This window comes from Pseudorca crassidens, chromosome 5, assembly GCF_039906515.1.
Source record: "Pseudorca crassidens isolate mPseCra1 chromosome 5, mPseCra1.hap1, whole genome shotgun sequence".
NCBI lineage: Eukaryota > Metazoa > Chordata > Mammalia > Artiodactyla > Delphinidae > Pseudorca > Pseudorca crassidens.
In genome coordinates this window covers 40,637,873-40,661,286 of record NC_090300.1, presented here as the reverse complement: position 1 = coordinate 40,661,286, position 23,414 = coordinate 40,637,873, and the positions used below count along the sequence as shown (strand labels likewise).

General features: G+C 39.2%; 1 long non-coding RNA gene across 1 annotated transcript in view; it reads left to right on the top strand.

Annotated features, from left to right (window-relative positions):
* Positions 1 to 609: 609 nt before the first annotated feature.
* Positions 610 to 23,414, top strand: part of LOC137224412 (uncharacterized) — a 286,239-nt gene continuing 263,434 nt past the window's right edge. Inside the window, exons 1-2 of the long non-coding RNA XR_010943334.1 lie at positions 610 to 925; positions 2,311 to 2,516. This is a non-coding gene — a long non-coding RNA (uncharacterized lncRNA). The remainder of the gene's footprint in view (positions 926 to 2,310; positions 2,517 to 23,414) is intronic.

Sequence of the window (23,414 nt, the reverse complement as noted above, 5' to 3'; positions counted from 1 at the left end):
TGATCTTTCATTAGCATAACAAGGCTTTCAGCTGTTACAAAAGAGTTTGTTTTCATAAACAGTTTGTTTTCTTCAGCGGTAGAATAAGTCCTATCGGAATGATTTGACCAGCAACAATCACGTGGCAATTCCTTCATGGATTCAGGTATCAGCCATGAGGCACCAGCTGACGGCTGTAGCCTTGGCTGTTGGAGCACCAACAACCTGGGGAGCATTCCTGTGACTGCAGAGCCTCTGTGACCCCACTTCTTTCCTGTTGTTCCCCCACCTGTGGTGGTGTCTGCTTCCTGCAATTACTAACCTCTGGGTTATTTCTGCGCGCTATTTTTTGCCCTTTTAGTGTTCCAACAACCATATAACCAAGTCCCTGAATTAAATCCCCATGGTTTTAAATAACTGGCATAACTATCCTCTGGACTGGACCCCAGCTGACACCGTACACCAAGAGGAACAGCTGGAACCAACCAGAGAGAGGCCAAAGACGGAGCAGAGGGTCGGTAGCCAGAGAAAAGGTCTGGGGCTGTATGGGAGGCAGTCACTGTGGTGGATTGCTAAGGCAATCGCGCTAATTCAGCTGTTGCCTTCTCTTTGGCAGGGTGCGTTGTCATGACCCCATGCCTGCTAACATTCCCTGCTCTCTAGCTGAGTGGCCTGGTGGAAGTCTGATCCATTATTTAGGACATGGATTTTCAATTTGCAAAACATGAGTATTAGTCTAGATGAATCCCACATTTCCTTTCAGCTGTGAAGCTCCTCTTGAACTAATTGACGTGTTTGCTCAGGGTCGGTTGGGAAAAGCTATCCTGTCTCTTCCCATATGCTAAGTGAAGACGGGATTAAGAAAGCAGAACGATTTGGCCCCATGGTGTGCCCTGCCTCCTGGACAGGAAACAGAAAGGTTTTGTACAGTCCCTGCCGGGTTCAGGTAAGACAACTTTGCCAGGGGAAGCAGCACATGTCAGGCTCTGCAAAAACCACTGCCCCATAGCAGGGGGCATGTCACAGGGCAGCATGTTACATGTTAATATGATTGTGTTTGAAAGGTGGTCATTCCAAAATTGTGGCAGCAAAATAAAATGATAACCAGAGAAAGCTAATTGAGTTGCTGTGGTGGTAAAGAAGTAGGTGCTGGGCTGGATTCCTGAGTGTGGTGTAATTAAAATGACTGTGTATTTGTCTTCCTGTGTGTAAAATGATATGCCTTTTCTGAATAAGTTTCCCAAGAAGGAATAATGTCATTTGTTTGTTTATCACTTTTCAAAGAACCAGCCTTCCTTTCATTTTAACTCTGTTGTTTTAAGGGGCAGCCAGCTTTCCACTGATCTTAATGTAATTAACATGGGCAGATGCTTTGCATTTGTTCCTGTGAATTGCTGGGTACGTGTCTGCATCCTAGGCTGCTGTAGGCTTCTGGCAAAACCTGTTTTGTATTGTGACGTGAGGTGACCCAGTATCAAAGCCTTACCCCCCTCAGCAGGTAAAGAAGATGATACTAGAAACTGAAGGGATCTGGGACTCTGAATAACATCATTTGCAGTTAGCTTGAGGGTAGCTCAGCTGCCTGGCTTTCAGGTTGTCAGTTAATGTGAAAAAGTTAGCATCTGCTTGATAATGAACACCGGTGACAATAATAGTATCCTGGGTATCAGTCAACTGAAAAATAAATCATTTCAGCGCTGGTCAGTTGTTGCTGGTCTTTAATTTCCTTGGGCCAGATTATTTTCTGGTCCTGATATAAGCATTCTGAGGCGTTGAAACTGTTCTTTCAAGTGAGGGTGAAACAGCTGCCATCCATTTCTAGTTTGCACCACCTGCTGAGCCAACCCATCCTTAAAGTGTGGTGGTCAGCTGATCAGACGTGATTCTCCAAATGGCTGTGGGCTTGAGCTGAGGGAATGGCAAAGTGGTTGACAAAGTGGTTGGTAAGGGGGTCTGAGCTACTTGTGCATGCAGCTTGCTTATGCCTTCTGATCTGGCGGGCTTTTGATCCCAGATAGACCCTTCATCACCCTTGTGATGAAGTGCTGCTGGGCCTACTTGACGTCATCACTTGGTGGGTCTGATTGGACCAAACTTGTGCTGAGCATTTCTGGCTGCATGGTTGTCTGGTACCCTGTGGCCAAGCACTCCATCCCTCCCAGAGCTCAGGAGCAAATGAGAAGTTGTCTTTCAAAAGGTGTCTAATTCTTTCCTGCCTACGGCATGGCCTTGCTCCAGATTCCTAGGACTTGTAGGACTTCATCCTCCACTGCGGCTTACATACACTCGAAACAGCATCTTTTCCAACCGCGGATCTCTCTACCACCATAGGTTCTGCTGGCTCAGAAGGCTAAGGGGACAGGGTTGTTGTATCACCACAGCCTGGACCTGCTGAAGAGCCCTTTCTTTCCTGGGGCCCCACTCAAGGCTGGCAGTATTTTGCATCACCTGGTACAGAGACTGGAGCAGCGTTCCAGGTATCAAGTATGCTGCCGTCAGAGCCTGAATGCACTGAGCTTCCTACTTCAGGGTAGAAGGTAAGCTGCAATAATTCTTGTTTTACTTTGGAGAGGATTTACTGGCATGCCTAGTACCACTGGACCCCAAAATTTTTCCTGATGTAGCCCCTTGAATCTTTTTAAGGCTTGTCTACCACCTACTGGAGTGCATGGGTCTTACCAAGACCTCCAGCATGCTAGCTTTCTCATTTATCTTGCCCAGTAGCATAATGTTATATGTCTAATCAATCAGTGTGATTCTCTGTTGGATATCCAGATAATACAGGTATTTTGGAATATACTATGACCAGAGGAAGGAGATTTAACATAGTTCTCTGGCAAATTGTAAATGTACGGTGCTGCCTGTTCCATGTGAATGCAAACTATTTCTCATCCTCTCTTCTGATTAGAATAGAAAAAAACGTATATGCCAAATCAATGGCCACATAGCATGTACCTGAGGTTGTGTTAATCTCCTCTAGAAGAATACCGTATCTGGCGTAGTGGCTGCAATTGGGGCTATTACCTGGTGGAGTTTTCAAAGGTCCACTCTAGAACCCATCTGCTTTTTCTTTTTTTTTTTTCTAAACAACTTTTTATTGAAGTATAGTTGATTTACATTGTTCTATTAGTTCCAGGTGTACAGCAAAGGGATTCAGTTATACATATATATATTTATAGATATATTATTTTCAGATTCTTTTCCACTGTAGGTTATTACAAGATATTGAATATAGTTCCTTGTGCCATACAGTAGATTCCTTGTTGTTTATCTATTTTATATATAGTAGTGTGTATCTGTTAATCCCCAACTCCTAATTTATCTCTCTCCCTCTTCCCCTTTGGCAATCATAAGTTTGTTTTCGAAGTCTGTGAGTCTGTTTCTATTTTGTAAATAAGTTCATTTGTATCATTTTTTTTTTTTTTAGATTCCACATATAAGTGAATTCTATTGTATTTGTCTTTTTCTTTCTGACTTCACTTAGTGTGATAATTTCTAGGTCCATCCATGTTACTGCAAATGGCGTTATTTCATTCTTTTTTATGCTTTTATTTATGTATACATGTACCACATCTTCTTTATCCATTCATCTGTTGATGGACATTTAGATTGTTTCCATGTCTTGGCTGTTGTAAATAGTGCTGCTGTGAACATTGTGGTATGTGTATCTTTTTGAATTAGAGTTTTTGTCTTTTCTGGATATAGGCCCAGGAGAGGGATTGCTGGATCATATGGTAACCATATTTTTAGTTTTCTGAGGAACTGCCATACTATTTTCCATAGTGGCTGTATCAATTTACATTCCCACCACAGCGTAGGAGGGTTCCCTTTAGAACCCATCTGTTTTTTTCCCATGGGCCAGGCTAGAGAATCAAATGAAGATATGATGGGGACCACCACCACTGCATCCTTTAGATCCTTAAAGCTGGCACTGATTCCTGCCATCCCCTACCCATTGGATGTGATAAGTTTTTAAATTTGGGGGTGGGCAGTTTCAGAGATTTCAGTTTGACCTTCCCCACCATGAGATCCCTTATTTCACAGACTGAGGATCCAATGTGGGCATTACACCCACTGACTAAGCCCTCTTTTCCCAACTATAAATTCAGGAACCAGGTAATCACTCACTTGGTGGGTTTACAGACCCAGTGGACTCCATCGATCACACCAAAACCCCATCCCCCAAGGAGGAGGGCCAGGTGACACTTCAGATATCTGGGCACCAGTGTCAACTCGGACAGTCTAACAGTTCCTTCTTTCTAACTTGGACAGAGGACACAGCCTGCAAACAGTTGTCTACCAGGAAACACTTCACACAAAACAAAACAGAAACACCTAAGCTGCAACAAATTAGTAATATAAAACAAATGTCCAAAGAATGGCTTTGACAGTGGTGGTGCAGGAACCTGAAGGAGAATATTGGAGCTGAAGACCTTTATCATAAGGTCTCTATCAAGACAGCGTATTTCTTGAGTGGATTCTTTAGGGATTCATATGTAAACATAAATCTGCCAATAATCAGTAGGGGTACATCATTATTTCTACTTCAGAAATAACATCCAAAAAGAATCTCAGATATTTCCATCAAAACAAAACAAATTCCACATATATGTGTTAGCATACAGTATTTGTTTTTCTCTTTCTGACTTACTTCACTCTGTATGACAGATTCTAGGTCCATCCACCTCACTACAAATAACTCAATTTCGTTTCTTTTTATGGATGAGTAATATTCCATTGTATATATGTGCCACATCTTCTTTATCCATTCATCTGTCGATGGACACTTAGGTTGATTCCGTGTCCTGGCTATGGTAAAGAGTGCTGCAATGAACATTGTGGTACATGACTCTTTTTGAATTATGGTTTTCTCAGGGTGTATGCCCAGTAGGAGCAGGACAGGAATAAAGATGCAGACGTAGAGAATGGACTTGAGGACACAGGGAGGGGGAAGGGTAAGCTGGGATGAAGTGAGAGAGTGGCATGGACATATATACACTATCAAATGTAATAGATAGCTAGTGGGAAGCAGCCGCATAGCACAGGGAGATCAGCTCCGTGCTTTGTGTCTACCTAATGGGTTGGGATAGGGAGGGTGGGAGGGAGATGCAAGAGGGACGAGATGTGGGGAATATATGTATACACACAGCTGATTCACTTTGTTAAACAGCAGCAACTAACACAACGTTGTAAAGCAATTATACTCCAATAAAGATGTTAAAAAACAAAACAAAACAAATGACTCATTTGGAACTTAATAATTTTGAATTTCCAAGCACACATCCAAGGGAAATATGGATGTGAGCTAATGGAAAGAAGGTGCCAGCTACAGTTTACTTTCATCCTTAAGTATGTATTGGCCTTGACAGTTTTAATAACTCTTTTTGTCTAAGTTACAGAGCTTTGTGCTATTTGGCTCTCAGTTAAATTTGTTCCCTGAAAAGGGAATATAAGCCAATGCTCAGTGTTCTAATTGCTTTCAAGTAAAGCAGATTAGCAATATTATGCATCCCATTGCTTTCTGTTCGGTAATTATATATGTTGATATGTTTCTTCAAAAGTGTATTCACCACATACGGTGCTTTCTAAAAGGCTGAAATAGTGGCTCTTTTAGGGAAATGGCATTAATAGCATTTTCTAGCCCTCATATTGATAACCACCTTTGGTTGATATATATATTACCAGTGTTTGCATACATATGTGTGTACAACTCATGTTTTAAGGTCCATATGCAGAATAAAAAATCCACCCCTGGGCTTCCCTGGTGGCACAGTGGTTGAGAGTCCGCCTGCCGATGCAGGGGACACGGGTTCGTGCCCCGGTCCGGGAAGATCCCACATACCACGGAGCGGCTGGGCCCGTGAGCCATGGCCACTGAGCCTGCGCGTCCGGAGCCTGTGCTCTGCAACTGGAGAGGCCACAACAGTGAGAGGCCTGTGTACCGCAAAAAAAAAAAAAAAAAAAATCCACCCCTATTTCCAAGTAGACTGCTTCCAAAACTCTCAGGGCTCTCAGCTCTGGCTTCAGCTGACAAGGGGGCCAGCAGGAGCTGATTCTGTTGCTCTTGGCTGTCTTCCACAGTAATGAGGGCCTTTGGTCTTGGAAGGGACAGCAAAGGTCATCTAGAGACAAGAAGATCCCAAACCTGACATCAGGTTTATCAGATTCACCTGGGGAGCTTCATAATACATAACTTTCAGTGCTTATCTGAAAGTTAAATAAATCAGAATATATGGAAGAAGGACTTGAGGAAACATCAACCAGATCTGGGAATTGCTGCTCTGGTCCAACCACCTTCATGATTTTATAAGTCTTCACATTTAGAGTCAGAAGTAAGTAGGTCTCCTTAAAACTCATTCTCTTTAACTTCCGGTTGTTGAACTGTCTGTGAAAGTCCCTGCGTGGATGGACCAGACTCATTTGTTTTGATCTGATGGGGCATCACGTCTGTTTATCTCAGTATCCTTCCACAGAGCCTCCACTGGACCTGGTTCAGAGCCATAGTGTAATATATTTTGGGTCAGATGAATTAACAAATTTAGATTTCAGATTTTTTGGTATTCAGACAAAAAGGGAAAAAATAAATGTCATTCAGAAGAGAACAATTTTCTTCTTGTACCTAAACATTGGTTAGATCAGAACAAAAACTGTTGTAATCCAAGTGTCCATCAGCACAACATGACTTACCCATATAGTAGAATGCTGTTCAGTAATGAATAGGAACAAAGTACTGAACCATGCTACAACAGAGAGGATCCTCAAACATGTTTTGCTAAGTGACAGAAGCCAGGCACAAAAGATTCTTATTGCATGATTCAACTTGTGTGAAATTTCCAGAAAAAAGCAAATCTACAGAGAGAGACAGAAGATCAGTGGTTGCCCAGGACTGGAGGTAGGCACAGGAATTCACCTTAGATGGGCGTGGAGAAATCTTGGGGGTGATGGAGATATTCTAAAACTTGATGTTGGTGATGGTTGCATAAATCTTTAAATGTTATTAAAAACTGAGTTGTTACCTACCAAAAAAAAGAAAAAAAAAGAAAAAAGCTGTTGTAATCACTTAAGAGCATAAATTGGGTTCCTCACCCATATGTGGGAATTATAAAGTTCTTCATTGCCGTCTGCTGGAATCGGTGTTGTACTAAATCCAAACAGGCATAATTTACCAAAGCTTCTCCCTTAAAATAGCTTATATGGCTAATGATGTGGGAACATGCATTCACCTTCGACCCTAGACTAAAAGCCAGATGCCAGCATGAGGCCGTATAGGCACAGGGTGGCGGGGGAAGAGGACGCCTCGATTCCAGCTGGGTCTGCCCCTCTCTGGACTGTGATTCATGCTCAGCTGCATGACCTTTCTGGCCTTCACTTACGAGTGTAAAATGGAAGCTTCCATAGTAAATGATTCTGATCCTTAAACTCAAAGAGAATGCTCTCCCAGTTGTCTGGCGGGAGAGCAAAGTTGGGAGGGAAGCAAGTTCAGTATTGCATGATGGAAGGTGTGTGCATGTTTGCATTTGCATGTTTACGGAAGTCCTTATGTGATGGTGGAGATACGAGGAGACCTGAGATGCTCAAAGACTAATACATCCCATCTTTACGACAGACTTTTTGGAAACATCTATTTCTGTTTATCCTCAACATGGTGTACAATCACTAACTGACTTTACTCAGAGTTGCCTTTATATGTAGAGAAAGTGTCAAGCTGCTTTACTTTCTTATTTAATATCTTTTTGGGGGACCTTGAGGGGATTGTCTTCCTTATCTACATTCTCTTCCTCCATGTCTGAATTCTCGCCATTATAGCATCACCTTTAGCTTAAGATTTTGTCTCCAAGTAAAATAGAAATATCCCTTGGTACAGAGTAAGTAAATCGTTAGCAATATCACATTTGCATAGATCTTTACAGTTTATAAATCGCTTTCACACATACTAATGCTTAATTTCTGTAATAGCAAAAACGACAGCAAATCCAAGGTGATAGCAGCAAGGGGGCTAAAGAACTGTTGTGTGCTAGACAACATTGTCTAAATGTGTGCAGATTGCCTCACCTAAAATCATTTATATATATATATATATATAAATCATGCACATAAAATTTACGTACATAAAATCATTTAACTTATAAACATCATCTCATGTGATCCTCCTATTTCTATAAAGTAGTCATTATTATTTCCATTCTACAGGTAAGGCAATGAGGAACTGTGATTAAATGAGGAATTGAGATTAAATGACTCTTGGATATTTTTCAGAGGAATCAAGTCCAAGTCTTTATGGAGGGCAGAGTTTGAAAGCTTGGAGGGTCAGGGTGACACAGATGTAGGTTAGAGGCAGGGGACCAGGGAAGAGAAAGGGGTGTCAATAAGAGAACAGAAGGGGCTGCTGGCTTGTTCCCTGCCTGGTTTGGTCCTTTTGCGTTTCTGCTGTCATTTGTGTAAGGATGCAAGGTGGGGCTGTGTCCTTGAAGGATTGTTTCCTTAGGTCTACTCCACGCTATCCCGTGCTTACAACAGATATTTTTTTTATTAATTTTTATTGGAGTATAGTTACTGTACAATGTTGTGTGTCTGCTGTACAGCAAAGTGAATCAGTTATATGTATACATATATCCCCCCTTTTTTGGATTCCCTTCCCATTTAGGTCACCACAGAGTACTGAGTAGAGATCCCTGTGCTATACAATAGGTTCTCATTAGTTATCTATTTTATACATAGTATCAATAGTGTATATGTGTCAATCCCAATCTCCCAATTCATCCCCCCTTCCACCTCCTTGGTATCCATATGTTTGTTCTCTACATCTGTGTCTCTATTTCTGCTTTGCAGATAAGTTTATCTGTACCATTTTTCTAGATTCCACATATAAGCGATATTATACGATATTTGTTTTTCTCTTTCTGACTTCAGTCTGTATGACTGTCTCTAGGTCTATCCACATCTCTGCAAATGGCACTATTTTGTTTCTTTTTATGGCTGAGTAATATTTCATTGTATATATGTACCACATCTTCTTTATCCATTTCTCTACAACAGGAGATTATTAGGGACACTGAAGAAAAAGTCCATCCTACTCCTACTTTAGAAGAATGGGTCTTTTCCTGCTTTCTCAACATACATGAAACATGATGATCCAAACCAAGTGAGCCTGAGCGCAAAGATTTGAATTTGCCATTCAAATTCTGGGAGCGCTGCCTCCTCACTGGGCTAGGTGACCTTGGCCATCGCGGGAGTGGAAGAAATGCTTCTTCCCTGCACGGCAGCTGTGGCTTGGCTGAACGAAGGGCCATACTTACCTGGAGCCCTAAGCACTTACATTTCTTGGCGTAGGTATGTTTTACCTACATGGTACCCTTGCGCCTGGGCCTGCACCAAGCTACATGTTGAAAGGGGTACCTGCAGCAGGTTTTTGCTGCCCCTGCCTGAGTCCTGCAGTGTGAGCACTTTGCCTGTCTCCCTGGGACACATTTTGTCTTTCTCTTCGATCTCCTGGCCTTTTATACTTTCTTTTTCTTTTCCCAGGTCCACCTCTCCCTTGGTATCTGACCAACCCCTATCTATGACTTAGTTCTGACGGGTGATAGGCAAGAAAAAAAAAAAAGGAAACATTTGGAAGAGGAGAGGTTGGTGCAGAGGAGACTGGGATAGGAATGGGCAGAGGAAAGGTTTTGAGCTGGGTGGTTGTTTAAGACCTAGTGCCGCCTTCTCCCTAAGGTCATCTGTGATGATGACACCACCGCTTCCTCACAACCCCGCTTCATTTGCACCTTTCACAGAGGCCTCTTGTCACACTCTGCCTCACTCTATAGTTACTTACATATAGACGTGAGTTTCTTTTCTAGATGATCAGCTGTCCTGGGGGAATTTTCCATTTTCAAAAAAAAAAGTTAAATCATCTTTATATTCCACACATCACAGTGACTTATGTCTAATGGGATCATAGTAAATGCTTGTTGAACCAACAAAAGTAGGAAATGTGAGATGGTTTTCAGCCCGAGGCTTGCACCTCACAAAGAGCCCTCCTCCAAGTGTAAAGGGAAACGAACTGTGTGTGGGAACTTCTGGAGGAAGAGGGGGTGATCCTGTAGATGTGCCAACAGCAACTCCTTCAGGAGTAATTCAGCCTCAGGAAGCAATGGATAATAAATCTAGGAAATGAGTTATAATTACAAATGAGTACATATATTTGATATTCATTTATTTATTTTTAAATTTTTTTAAAGAGTTTTTTGATGTGGACTATTTTTTAAAGTCTTTATTGAATTTGTCACAATACTGCTTCTGTTTTTATGTTTTGGTTTTCTGGCCACGAGGCATGTGGCATCTTAGCTCCCCAACCAGAGATCAAAACCACACCCCTTAAGTTGGAAGGTGAAGCCTCAATCACTGGACCGCCAGGGAAGTCCCTAGATGTTCATTTATTTATTTGATGCATCAAATTAAAATTTTCACAATAAATCTAAACCCACAGGAGAAGTTCAACCGAAGGCTAAATTGAAATTCTATAAAAGACTGACATTGATAAAATTTCTGAATAAGTACAAACCAACAGTGAAAGCCATGTTTGGTATTAGCCTCCAGCTTTGTTGTGTAGCATTTAATGATCCCTCCAGCCCGCCTGTACTATATCACATATTTGGTTCTTTCTGTCAGTTCTGTGGGTATTATCCCTATGACATGTGCCCTAGGTAACAGAGGTGGGTTGCACTGAAGTTAGAAATGTGGTGGACGATCCAGCTAACCCTGATGTTCTTAACATTGTGATACCATTTTCTACTCTGAGTCTTTGCAATTCAAATTGAATTGAAGGTAAGGGATGGACCCATTAATAAAAGAAATGTTGGACTCATTTGTCCTGGAGATAAATAAAAACAACTCATTGAGGAATGAGCTTGCAATATTCTGCAATTAAAAACTATTAGGAACAATGCTAGCGTCCAATGTACGGCTGGTCTGTTTTCGAGTGTAATTCCAAGAGTGAGCTGAGGGTTTGCAATCTGCTCACTAGAGGGGGTTAGATACTAAAAAGCTGCTTTCTCAAGGAGTATTCAGCTGAATCTAATGAAGAAAATCTGACCAAGATTTCAGGAGGCTAGATGCCAGATTTCCTGTGTCAGAGCCATCTTTTCATAAATTAAAAAAAAAATTATTGGTATAGTCAATAAATCAGAGTATGTTTTGTTTTTCTAATTTAAACTTATGCTCACTGTAGAAAATGCTCACTGTAGAAAAATAGAAAAGTAATAGAAATATCCTAAAATGTGAAGAGCATTTCAATTTACCTATAACGTTCACATCTAGAACCAAACACAATTAATAACACGTTTGGCCATATGAACTTGGTGGGAGTTGAACATTCTTGAGCAAACAAAGCACAATTTCTATAGCTTAATGCAATATTTTGGTATCTATCCTTATTTTTTCTATGCATATAGTGATAATAATTTGCTTTTTCACCTAATATTGTATACTGTGTATTAACATTCATGTATGAATGTATTACTTACTAGTTTATGTTTAGGCTTTGCATTTTATGTGGATTAAAAGTTATTGTCAATGTTTTGGAGAGAATTTTTAAGGAAATGAATTCTCAGTCGAAATTTTATCTGAAATCACTCAGTCTTCCTTCTTAACTAGTTTTTTTTTTTTTTAGCTGCTTAAGGGCAATTAAAATGCAACAGTTGGTATCAATAGAGTGATCACTCTTGTGTTAAGCATTGTGTGGGACAGAGAATAAAGAGCAATGGTTCTTGGTTTCAAAGAGTTTGTAATCTAGTTGGGGAAATGAGACCCTCTTGTGGTGAAGAACAATTGAAAATGAAGCAACAGATACCAGTGGAAGGTGCTCTAATATCTAGTTACAGACTCTAAGTGCTATAGGAGCTCAAAGAAGAGAGGAATCAGGATTAGTTGAAATTTTCCAACAGGCTTCCTGGAAGAAGCAGAATTTAGAATCCAGAGATTGTACCTAACTTTCTCGTTAACATGTCTGCCCCCAGGGTCCAGGGAAAGGCCTGGAATGTAGTTGCTTTTTTAAAAAATGTCAGTGCCTCTGCTTTTTGTATGTGGAGATAGTGCTACCAGTCTCTGGACAAAGGACATGTCATTGAAGATATTTTCCAGTAGTTCCAGGAGACCATTCACTCCTGTATGGGGTTTTCCTAACATCTGTTATTGGAGGTCAGTTAGGTTCTGGAACACTGTCTAGGGCCACAGGTCAGAGTGAAGGTCATTGACTCTTGCTGCAATTGAACTTTTAACCTTGGCTTCATAAGCATGGAATGAGCCAAAGTGCCATAGATAATATATAAAATATGCTCAGCAAAAGTGTATCATGTCTGGAAATGAGGAGGAAAATATGTGAAATATGAGAATATATATATATACACATATATATATATATATATTCTTTTCTTTTTTTTCCTTGTAAGAACCATAATAAAAGCAAAAGCAAAAAGAAGTAAAAGAACTTTTAGAGGTTGGGAGGATGTATGGTTATGGATTTTCTTCCCCTCTGTATCTTCTTTAAAACTCTTAACACAAAATCCCATTCTGAATACAGTGGAAAAGCTAGAATGGAAATTATAGTGCAGGGTTAGCCAGACATTTAAAATGCCTTACAGATTTTGAAACTATATTCTGGTTTTAATTTTTCATGCTGTAAGATTGGTGCTGGCTTTGGGCCATTCATCCTCTTAAGCTGGAAACCTCTTGCCAGACAGAACATTGCTGGCGGTTATTAGAGCCACTGATTCCATTAGCACATGGGTCTCATGGACTCAGTTCTTTTGTACCGGGCCTGGAACCTAGGTAAAGAACTAACGTTAGATGCATTTAAAATTTTGTGACTTGGTAACCACATTACCCAGCTTTGAGAGCCATACAAAACATATAACCAGGTTTATCCAAGAAACAAAATCTGGCTAGTTTCCTGCACTGTTCACAAAATACCAAAGTAGCTTAAACATTTAAACATTAGCCGCCACATTAGGAACCACAGTCTCCTACTAGATTAAATGTTAATTGCAATGACATAGAAAACAAGAACACATTGAAACTTCCCGAAATGTTAACAGAGCTATTGTTGCAGGAAGAACACTGCTTTTAGAGTTGGGTTTTTGTGTGGCAGTGGCTACTAATTAGCTCTATGTTCTTTGATGAGTTGTTTCCCATTTCTAGCCTCACTTTCCTTACCTCTAAAATGGGTTGAACTAGGTGATCTAAGATCCTTTCTTGCTCTGAATCTGTACTCTTCACATGTAATAGCTTGTTCAATGTATTTCAGGTATATAAGTGATTCTGAAACTAGTCTTGAAAAAAGGGTAGGTTTCTGGTTGAGGAAAAATGCACGATATGTATTTCATCAACACCTCCACCCCAAAATTGTGCCACTGAAAATTGATCGAATTTCTAGTATTTTGTTCCTTTTACTTAAAAATAATTAATGATTTCCTGCTTTTCAGGTTGATTTTAGTGAATGCAACTGAGAGCATCATGTACCTATCTTGTCTGTTTTATATCTTGTTAATTTGAAAAAAATCTCTGAGTGAATTTGGTAGGGAGGTTGGTGTGAGCCATTTTAGATTTGAGATGCAGTGAAGACAGAAATAGGAAATAGGGAGATTACATTTTACATTTTATTTGGGTTAGGTGTTTGGAAACAGGACTTTCTCAGCAGCCAAAATACTAGGGGGAAATAGGGGGAAATAAAATGCTATTGCTAAGCCGAGGTCGCTGTGCATTGGTATTACCTACCTACAAGTGTGTGGTTTTAGTTTTGGCCTGAGTTACATAATAGCATGCAGATATCTGTTCAACAGAGTGGTGACACATTTCTCTGACCAGGAGTTACTGCTTAGATTAAATTTTCTTGACTTAAGGATCATGGTGTGTATGGTATGTGCATGTGCCTGGGGGAGAAAATCTAAATAAATACTTAACATCAGACTTCAGCAGATGTCAATTATCCCAGAGTTACATTACATCTATTTCTGTTCTTCCCAAACTTCTACTCTAGCATGTATTTATCTATTTGTTTGTTTGTTTATTTATTTATTTTTGTTCTGCTGATTTTTCTTCTTTGAATTTTACCTGAGTAGACAAGCATGAAATGAATTTCTCATTGCATTTCACTAATGTCAGGAATTCTTGCAGCTCAATATCACTGATTAGTAACAGTCCCCACTCTTGGGACCAGTAGTCCCTGAGATGCTTCCTGCGCTGCCCAGGAACCCTACATTCCACCAGCTGCTGGTTCACAGCTGAGTCCTTCCCCAGGCATTGCTCTTGGCCAAAGCGGGTGATCTTGCCCCAGGTTCCATCTCCTCCCTAGGGCAATCCATATTCAGTATGGAGATACAAGGAACTGGCTCTCTTGCCTCAAGTTTGCATAGCTCTGAAAGGGCCATCCCAGCTCCGCAGCTTCCTACAGGATTCACTGGAGCTGACTGAGACTTTGATCACAGCCACATCACAGTTCAACTTTCCCCTCTGCCCAGTCCCACATCCCTTTCTACCTCCCCGTGTTCTGCCCCCTGCTTCTGCCCCCTAACAAGCCTCTTGCACGCTAATCCCAGACTCAGAGTCTATTTCCCTGGAACTGACCAAAGACGGCAACTTTTTCTGTTTAATGGTGTGAATTTCCCCAGTGTTCACACTGAATCCTAGTAAGATGAAGTCTTCTGGAGAAGTTATTATTGGCTGTCTGGAATTTTAACACATTAAATTCAGTGTTTGTAGTTTTCACTCTAGTGTCCAGTAGTTTTTTTAAAAAACAATGATGCGATTTTATGATTCTGGAGTAAAAATGATTCCTTTTGCTTATTGCAAGTATCCTTAAAACCTCTTTCCCTCTTTTGATACATTGAAGCAGTCTTCAAAAAATTGCAAGATGCTGCTTAGTGTGATAATCACTCCTTCTTTTTATAGTGTCTCTATATGATTTATTCACTAGCCGTTTTCATCTTCATTAGAAGGAAAATTTTAAATGTCTAATATTGGTTTCATAAGAAGTAATATAGCTGAACCACATATAAAACCAGATTTTTTTTTCTTATGACTAATTATCTTTTCATTGTTGTGACTCAAATCAGAGCCATAAAAAACAATGAAAATTTCAAAGAGACAGCCTAAACTGGTGCTAATTATACCAGTCCATATGCGTATACCCTGTGCTTTGTATGAAAAGTCAATTGTTTGAAATATTTAGGGATTTTGGGGGGGATCATAATTGAACTTAGTAACTTCTGTCCACCTTTTAACCAAGCCAAAAGAGATATTCAGCTGAGACTCTTGGTATCTGCCTCTTAGAGAAAATATTGGGTTTTTAGTATTATGATCTCTTGCTAGATTTAGAAATTAGCAAACAAAACAGAGTGGACTTTATATAAAAGCAATGCCTAGAAATTTTGATTGATATACATTTAAAATATGTATATGACATATAGAAATTTTATTTCTGTAATAAATAGAGGAATTCATAATTTTGTAATATCTTTTATGAAACAAAATTATGACTCTTCAGTACTGAAATCAATGTACCTTTAAAATGTATTTTAGGCTGAATTTCCCAAAATTTATGTAGCACTTTTCTAAGTTGTTTGATCACAAAATCTTTTTTGTGGGTACACCATTCATTAATATGTATTAGAAAGAGGGATTTGTGGATCAGTTTTGGAAATGCTGACCTATAGTTTTGTTTTTGATTATAGTTTTTTGAAAGCTTTTCTAGCTCTGTAGAATGAATTGGAAACTTTAGATTTTTTTTTCCTCCAACGCTTTGAAAGTCACTATAATAATGCAAATAATTTGTACCTCTTTCAGTTTCTTCTCTGGTAAGATGGGCCAGTCAACAAAAGTCATTCCACATTTAAGGATCAATGAGAATTATTTATTGAGCAACACAACTTTCTTTTCTTCTTTTTCTTTCTTTCTTTCTTTCTTTTTTTAAGAAACAACTATCTTAAACAACATAATTTTTTTTGTTTGATTTCCTGACTGGCAAACAAACAATTCAGAGGATAATAAAGAGAATTATTATTATTCTCTTTATTCTTCAAGGGGAATAAAAATTCATGATGTTGTGAGTGCACTGGGCTTTCTGGCACCACCTTTGTTCCCCATGGAGGGATGCTGCCCTCTTATGGCCTCAGCTGTCCACATGGAGGCAGGGGTCTGTTAGGTTGGACCCCAGGCAGCTGACTGACTGCCTGATATCACCTCCTGTGTTGGGGAAGTGTAGGTGGGTTCTCAGGAGTTTATACTAAAAATTGCATTTCTATTTTATTTAAACTATGTTACTTAGGCCCATTTTCTGGGTTCCAGATTTAAATTTTTTTGAGTACCACTTTGGACCACTGAAGTACCTAATATTTACCAAGTGCTTTTTATATAACCTAGTTTTTAATTTCTTACTGTGCTATTGTACCTACTTAAGATTTTGATGAAACAGGCCTGGCCATGGTTTACTACACTGTGATTATTGATCTATATTTGTGCTTTTTTACTTATTTGGGGGTCACTTTTGAAAATTTATGCTGTTGAAATAAATTTCTAGGTCCAAGACAGATCAGCTCCTGCCCACAGTACTATGTCAGCAAACTGCACTTTTGTGCTCCTGTAAATGCTTTGCTTGACCAGAAACACAGTATATCCAGTCAGCCAATCCCCAAATGCCAAGCTAACTCTGGGCTTTATAGTTATTTCCTTGTTCCTTGATCTTTCTAGATAAGGTCAGATATGCAACCTCAGCCAATTAGCCCTGTTTCCTCATTGCTGCTTCTAATGCCCTATAAAACTCACTCTCACCCAAAATCCCCGGAAAGAGTGAGCCACTTGCCTGGGAGGTACTGTGCTCCCCCAATCCATGGACTGTTTTCCCGTGAATAAAGGACATCAAACTTGTTACTAAACTGTTTTAGTTTTGCCATTTGACAATGCTTTTGCATAAAATCATTTACTTCATGGTCTTTTAAAAGACAGACTGAGCTCGACAGACTGAGCAACAGAAGTCCTGTCTTTTCTATCTCTCCATCCACGTCACCAGCAAAATGCCTTGCACACTGTAGATATTTTTAAAATGTGGTGAAACTGTGCCTATAGGTCAGTGTTGTCATTTTTTTTTAGCATCATCCAGCACACAGTATAGTGACATTGTGACAATAAGAAATGTGTATGTGGTCTTATCTGGTTCCCAGCATGGTGGAGGTCCTAAAGCCCTTAGAATTTCCTGACTGGGGAGAGGGGAACATCTTTTGTTATTCATAACTAGACTCTTTCAACTAATACCTGAGTTTATGCTAATGAGGTGATTCTTGGAGCATGGGGCCTTGTTGCCAGAGAAACCAACCATGTGATTAGAGGGTTGGAACTTTCAGCTCCACCCCCAGGTGTCCAGGGAGGGGAGAGGGGCTGAAGATTGAGTTAATCTTTCAATCATCTTTAATCAGTCATGCCTATGTAAATGAAGTAATGAAACCTTTATAAAAAGCCTAAACAATGGAGTCCAAAGAACTTCTGGGCTGGTGAATACATCATGTGCTGAGAGGATGGGGCACCCAAGAGAAGGCATGGAAACTCCATACTGCCTGCCATACTTTGCCCTTGCATCGTTTTTTTGTTTTTTTTTTTTTTTGGCGGTACGCGGGCCTCTCACTGCTGTGGCCTCTCCCGTTGCGGAGCACAGGCTTCGGACGCACAGGCTCAACGGCCATGGCTCACGGGCCCAGCCGCTCCGCGGCAGGTGGGATCTTCCCGGACCGGGGCACGAACCCGTGTCCCCTGCATCGGCAGGCAGACTCTCAACCACTGCGCCACCAGGGAAGCCCTGCCCTTGCATCTTTTCCATTTATCTGTTCCTGAATTATAAGATTTATGATAAACCAGTAATAGTAAGTAAACCGTTTTCCTGAGTTCTGAAAAATTAGCAAACCTGAGGGTCATGGGAACCCTTGATTTACAGCCAGTGAATCAGGAGTACAGAAAGCCCAGACTTGCGATTGGTATCTGAAGCGGGGGTGGGGGTGGGGCAATCTTGTGGAACCGAGCCCTCAACCTGTGGGGTCCGCACTAACTCCAGGTAGTGAGTGTCAGAATGGAATTGTAAGGAGAATTTATCGTTGCGGGAAAAAACCCCACACATTTGGTGTCAAAGGTGTTCTGGGAGCAGAAACAGATCATGGTATTAGTAATAGCTATCATTTATGAAGGGCCAGATATTTTGCCAATGCTCACCATATGTTGTTTCCAATTCCAATAATTTTTAAAGATCATTTTCTTGGCACCATTTTACAGATGAATAAAACCAAGACTTAGTTACTCAGCAAAGGCTATATTTCTAATAAACTGGATTTTCAGTTCTCTCAGACTCACAATCCCTGCCTTCCCTCCTCTTCTCACCCGTACTAGGCTACTACATGCCTCTATAACTATATGAAATCTACTATGGCCAATTTATTCAATAAATATAACTGAGTGCTTCCTGTGGCGCCATTGTTCTGCAGGATGCTGTGTGTGAGAACATACAAAAGGAGAATAATAACAATAGGAGCAAATACTTAATTGATCCTCACAAAATAGATATTTTTATCATCCTCCCTTCACAGAGCAGGACAGTGAGGCACAAGATTGCTTTGTAACTTGTCCAAGGCCACATAGCTAATAAGCGGCAGAGCCATTGTTTAAACCCAGAACATCTGACTCCAGAGCTGAACTGCCTCTTGTGAATATGTGATCCTTTATATCAATGTGTTTTTCATTCAAATTTGGAAACAAAACAAACACATATGATACAAAGAACTATGATTTCATAGTGCCCATACAAATTTGAAAGAATCATTTATAAACTTCATATGCAAGGGATTCAAGATAGAAAAATATCTTCATGGATTTCACATGCTATTTTCAGGAGCTGCAATATGATTCAGTTGCTAATAAAGATCAGTTCAGTTACTACTTGGCTTAACTACCCATTCTTGTTCAGTGAATTTTTTATGTCATCTTTTGATTGAAATTCTCTAAATAAAAGAAACTCCTATCATGACTATTCCTGCTTTTACTAATCTCAAAAAGACCAAAAGGACCAAGAAAATCACATATGAGCCTCTGAATGGAATATAATATCTTTGGTGAAACGCAGTTGGCTCATTTAGACATAGTTCTGCCCAAAATAGCCTGGATGGACTTGGTGGAATTTATTGCATTACTAATGTTCTAAAGGCAGATTTCCCAGTAATAACTTACCCATAAACTCTACTTTAACAAAAGGCTACTTGATAGCATAGAATAAACGGGAATGCGTTTTTATAGCCAGAGATTTCCAAACCATAAATACTTCCAACCCTGTAAGCAAATGGGTCAAAAATATTTATGAGTCCCCCTGCATTTTTATCACTTCCGCAATGGAATACAGCAATTTCATCACAACCACATTCTATCTCTACCTTTACTCTAGGCTGGTGATGGACTCCTTAGCATGTCATAAGCAATCCATCAGTGAGAGGAACTTTGGCGTTCAGAAAGGAATGAAGAGAAAAATATCATATAGAAGTTGTTGAAACTGGTTATTTTTGAGCAATATACTATTCATGGCTAAACTAAATCCAGTGGTTAATTTCAGAACAGTGTCAATATAGGCAGCTGAGAAGATGATTGCCGGCTAATTTAGTTTACCTGCTGATGGTACTAAAATTTATTTTTCTCCCTTATAGAAATAAACATGCAACTGGGCTTGGAAAATTCCAGATCACTGATATTTGGGGTATGGTGCAAGACTCATAATTTTTAAGTTAGCCTTTTCTTTTCCTTTTAAAGGAAGCATGTGGAAGTATGCTTAAAAATATCTCTTCAAAGACATCAAAAGGTCAAATTAAAACATTATGCTGTCAATCATTGTTCCTGTTTTGTCTCTCTTCCTTGTAAGAATGGTAGAGAAAGCCAATATTTGATTTTACATTAATTTTAAAAGAATGATAATTTTGCTTTTTATGTAAATATTGCGTGCTTTTTATTTTAAAATTCAAGCAATTAAAATATTCACAAAGAAGGAATCTTAAAAAATGAATTAGAAAAGAAACATAGATTACATTAGCTAATATAGATAAGAGTATGGTAAGTCTAAGATATGAAATAAATATTGAGTAATACATACAATTTTGTTTTAGAAACAGTGCTTAAAAATCTGGTCAAGCATCAAATCTTGTTATAGTGTGACATAACATTGTTTAGAATAAAATTTGTAGATGCCCTTGTATTAAATGTTAGTTTCAGATTCTTCTAGTTTCTATTTTTTAAAAGGAAATATCACTTTGTATTAATACAAGTTTCTTTGTATTAATTAATATTATTAATTTATTGTTAATAAGCACCCATGAGCAGAATATTTTGTTAGTCACAAAGATAACCAGACATGATGGCAGAGATGAGTAGGCACTCATCAAACTTATTTCCACTTTTTAAACACACAGCTAGGTTACATTTCCTGGACTCCCTTGGCATTAGATACAGACATGTGGTGGAGTTCTAGCCAGTGGAATGTGGGTAGATTGACATACATCACTTTTAGGGAGAGCCCAAGAGTTCTCCCATGTACTTCTGTAAAGGCTCTTTTCCTGTCTTTGCCTCCCGTAAAGATCTATGGAAGATTTTGAAGCCTTAGGGGTAAGTGGCTGTAATTACAGGGGTAATGCCTGTAAGGAGAAGAGCCCCCCACTGCCAATCCACATTGGATTATGACAGAGGCAATAAACCTTTGGTATTGTCACAGAGACAGCAGATCTTTTGTTTGCTTGGTTGGTTTTTTTACAGCTTTTTTCTTACCCTAAACCAAAGGTTTCTCTACCGTGTGCTATTAACTTATTGGACTAGATAAATCTTTGTTGCGGGAGCTATGCATTATAGCATCCCCAGTTTCTACTCACTAGGTGCGCATAGCAACCCCCCTCTTCCAGCCATGATAATCAGAAGTGTCTCCAGACATTCTAAGTGTCCCCTTGAGGGTAAAATTGCCCTTAATTGAGGACTGCTGGTCTAATGTAGTCATGTTTCTGTTCTTAAGGTTTTACACAGAGAGTTCTCTACTTTTTTATATAATGAGTTTCTGAAAAATCTGTTTGAAGTCAAAAGTCTGAAAGGTGAACAATATATTTATGTGTTATAAAGAGTTTTGTTATAGAAGACAAATAAAAGGAAGATAAACATTTTTAACTTACCATTGCATTCAGTAGCACATTATGAAGCTGTTGTTGCAGCAATTTTTACATGTTTTTAAACTTTGCATTTTTCCTTCACAGTTGAACCCATACTTGATCACCTTATATCCAGTGAACTGTAGTTTGAAGCTAAAGAGTTATCACTTAAGACACAGGAAAGGACTTTCATCTGTGTCACAATTTTTTTTTTTGCGGTACGTGGGCCTCTCAATGTTGTGGCCTCTCCCGTTGCGGAGCACAGGCTCCGGAGGCGCAGGCTCAGCGGTCATGGCTCACGGGCCCAGCCGCTCCATGGCATGTGGGATCCTCCCGGACCGGGGCACGAACCCGTGTCCCCTGCATCGGCAGGTGGACTCTCAACTACTGCGCCACCAGGGAAGCCCCTGTGTCACAATTTTATAAGACCTGAGCTTTTTGTTTCTTTAATAAGGTACATTGCAATTTTCCATTTTCCACTCATTTTTGTGAAATGGAAATAAATATTAAAATAATTGAATAAATATCTCTGTATAACAAAGATGGCCACATAGCCAGAATGGAATTGGTGACAGTTATTTTTCTTTTACAAATTAAATTCTTATTTTATTAGAGTATAGTTGATTTACAATGTTGCGTTAGTTTCAGGTATACAGCAAAGTGATTCAGTTATACATATACATATATGTATATGTATATCCATTTTTTTCATTCTTTTCCCATATAGGTTATTACAGATTATTGAGTAGAGTTTCCTGTGCTATACAGTAGGTCCTTTTTGATTATCTGTTTTATATATAGTAGTGTGTATATGTTAATCCCAACTCCTAATTTATCCCTCCCCACTTTTCCATTTTTGGTAACCATAAGTTTGTTTTCGAAGTCTGTTTCTGTTTTGTAAATAAGTTAATTTGTATCATTTTTTCAGATTCCACATATGAGTGATATCATATGATATTTGTTTTTCTCTGTTTGACTTAACATCACTTGGTATGATAATCTCTAGGTCCATCCACATTGCTGTAAATGGCATTATTTCATTCTCTTTTAATGGCTGAGTAGTATTCCATTGTATATATGTACCACATCTTCTTTATCCATTCGTCTGTCGATGGGCATTTAGGTTGTTTCCATGTCCTGGCTACTGTAAATAGTGCTGCTGTGAACATTGGGGTGCATGTGTCTTTTTGAATTATGGTTTTATCCAGATGGATGCCCAGGAGTGGGACTGCTGGGTCATATAATATTTTTCTTTTTAGTTTTTTAAGGAACCTCCCTACTGTTCTCCATAGTGGTTATACCAATTTACATTCCCACCAACAGTGTAGGAGGGTTCCCTTTTCTCCACACCCTCTCCAGCATTTATTGTTCCTAGACTTTTTGATGATGGGCATTCTGACTGGTGTGAGGTGATACCTCATGGTAGTTTTAATTTGCATTTCTCTATTACATAGCAATGTTAAGCATCTTTTCATGTGCTTTTTGGCCATCTGTATGTCTTCTTTGGAGAAATGTCTATTTAGATATTCTGCCTATTTTTTGACTGAGTTGTTTGTTTTTTGATATTGAGCCGCATGAGCTCTTTGTATATTTTGGAGATTAATCCTTTGTCAGTTGCTTCATTTGCAAATATTTCTCCCATTCTGTGGGTTGTCTTTTTTTTAATTAAATTTTTATTGGAGTATAGTTGATTTACAATGTTGTGGGTTGTCTTTTTGTTTTGTTATGGTTTCCTTTGCTGTGCAAAAGCTTTTAAGTTTAATTAGGTCCCATTTGTTTATTATTGTATTTCTTTTCATTACTCTAGGAGGTGGATCCAAAATGATATGTGATTTATGTCAAAGAATATTCAGCCTATGTTTTCCTCTAGGATTTTTATAGTATGTGGTCTTACATTTATTTAGGTCCTTAATCCATTTTGAGTTTATTTTTTCATATGGTATTAGAGAATGTTCTAGTTTCATTCTTTTACATGTAGCTGTTCAGTTTTCCCAACACCACTTAATGAAGAGACTGTGTTTTCTCCATTGTATATTCTTGCCTTATTTGTCATAGATTAATTGAGCATAGGTGTATGCATTTATTTCTAGGCATTTAATCTTGTTCCATTGATCTAGATTTCTGTTTTTGTGCAAGTACCATTACTGTTTTGATTACTGTAGCTTTGTAGTATAGCCTGACGTCAGGGAACCTGATTCCTCCAGCTCCATTTTTCTTTCTCAGGATTGCTTTGGCTATTCTGGGTCCTTCATG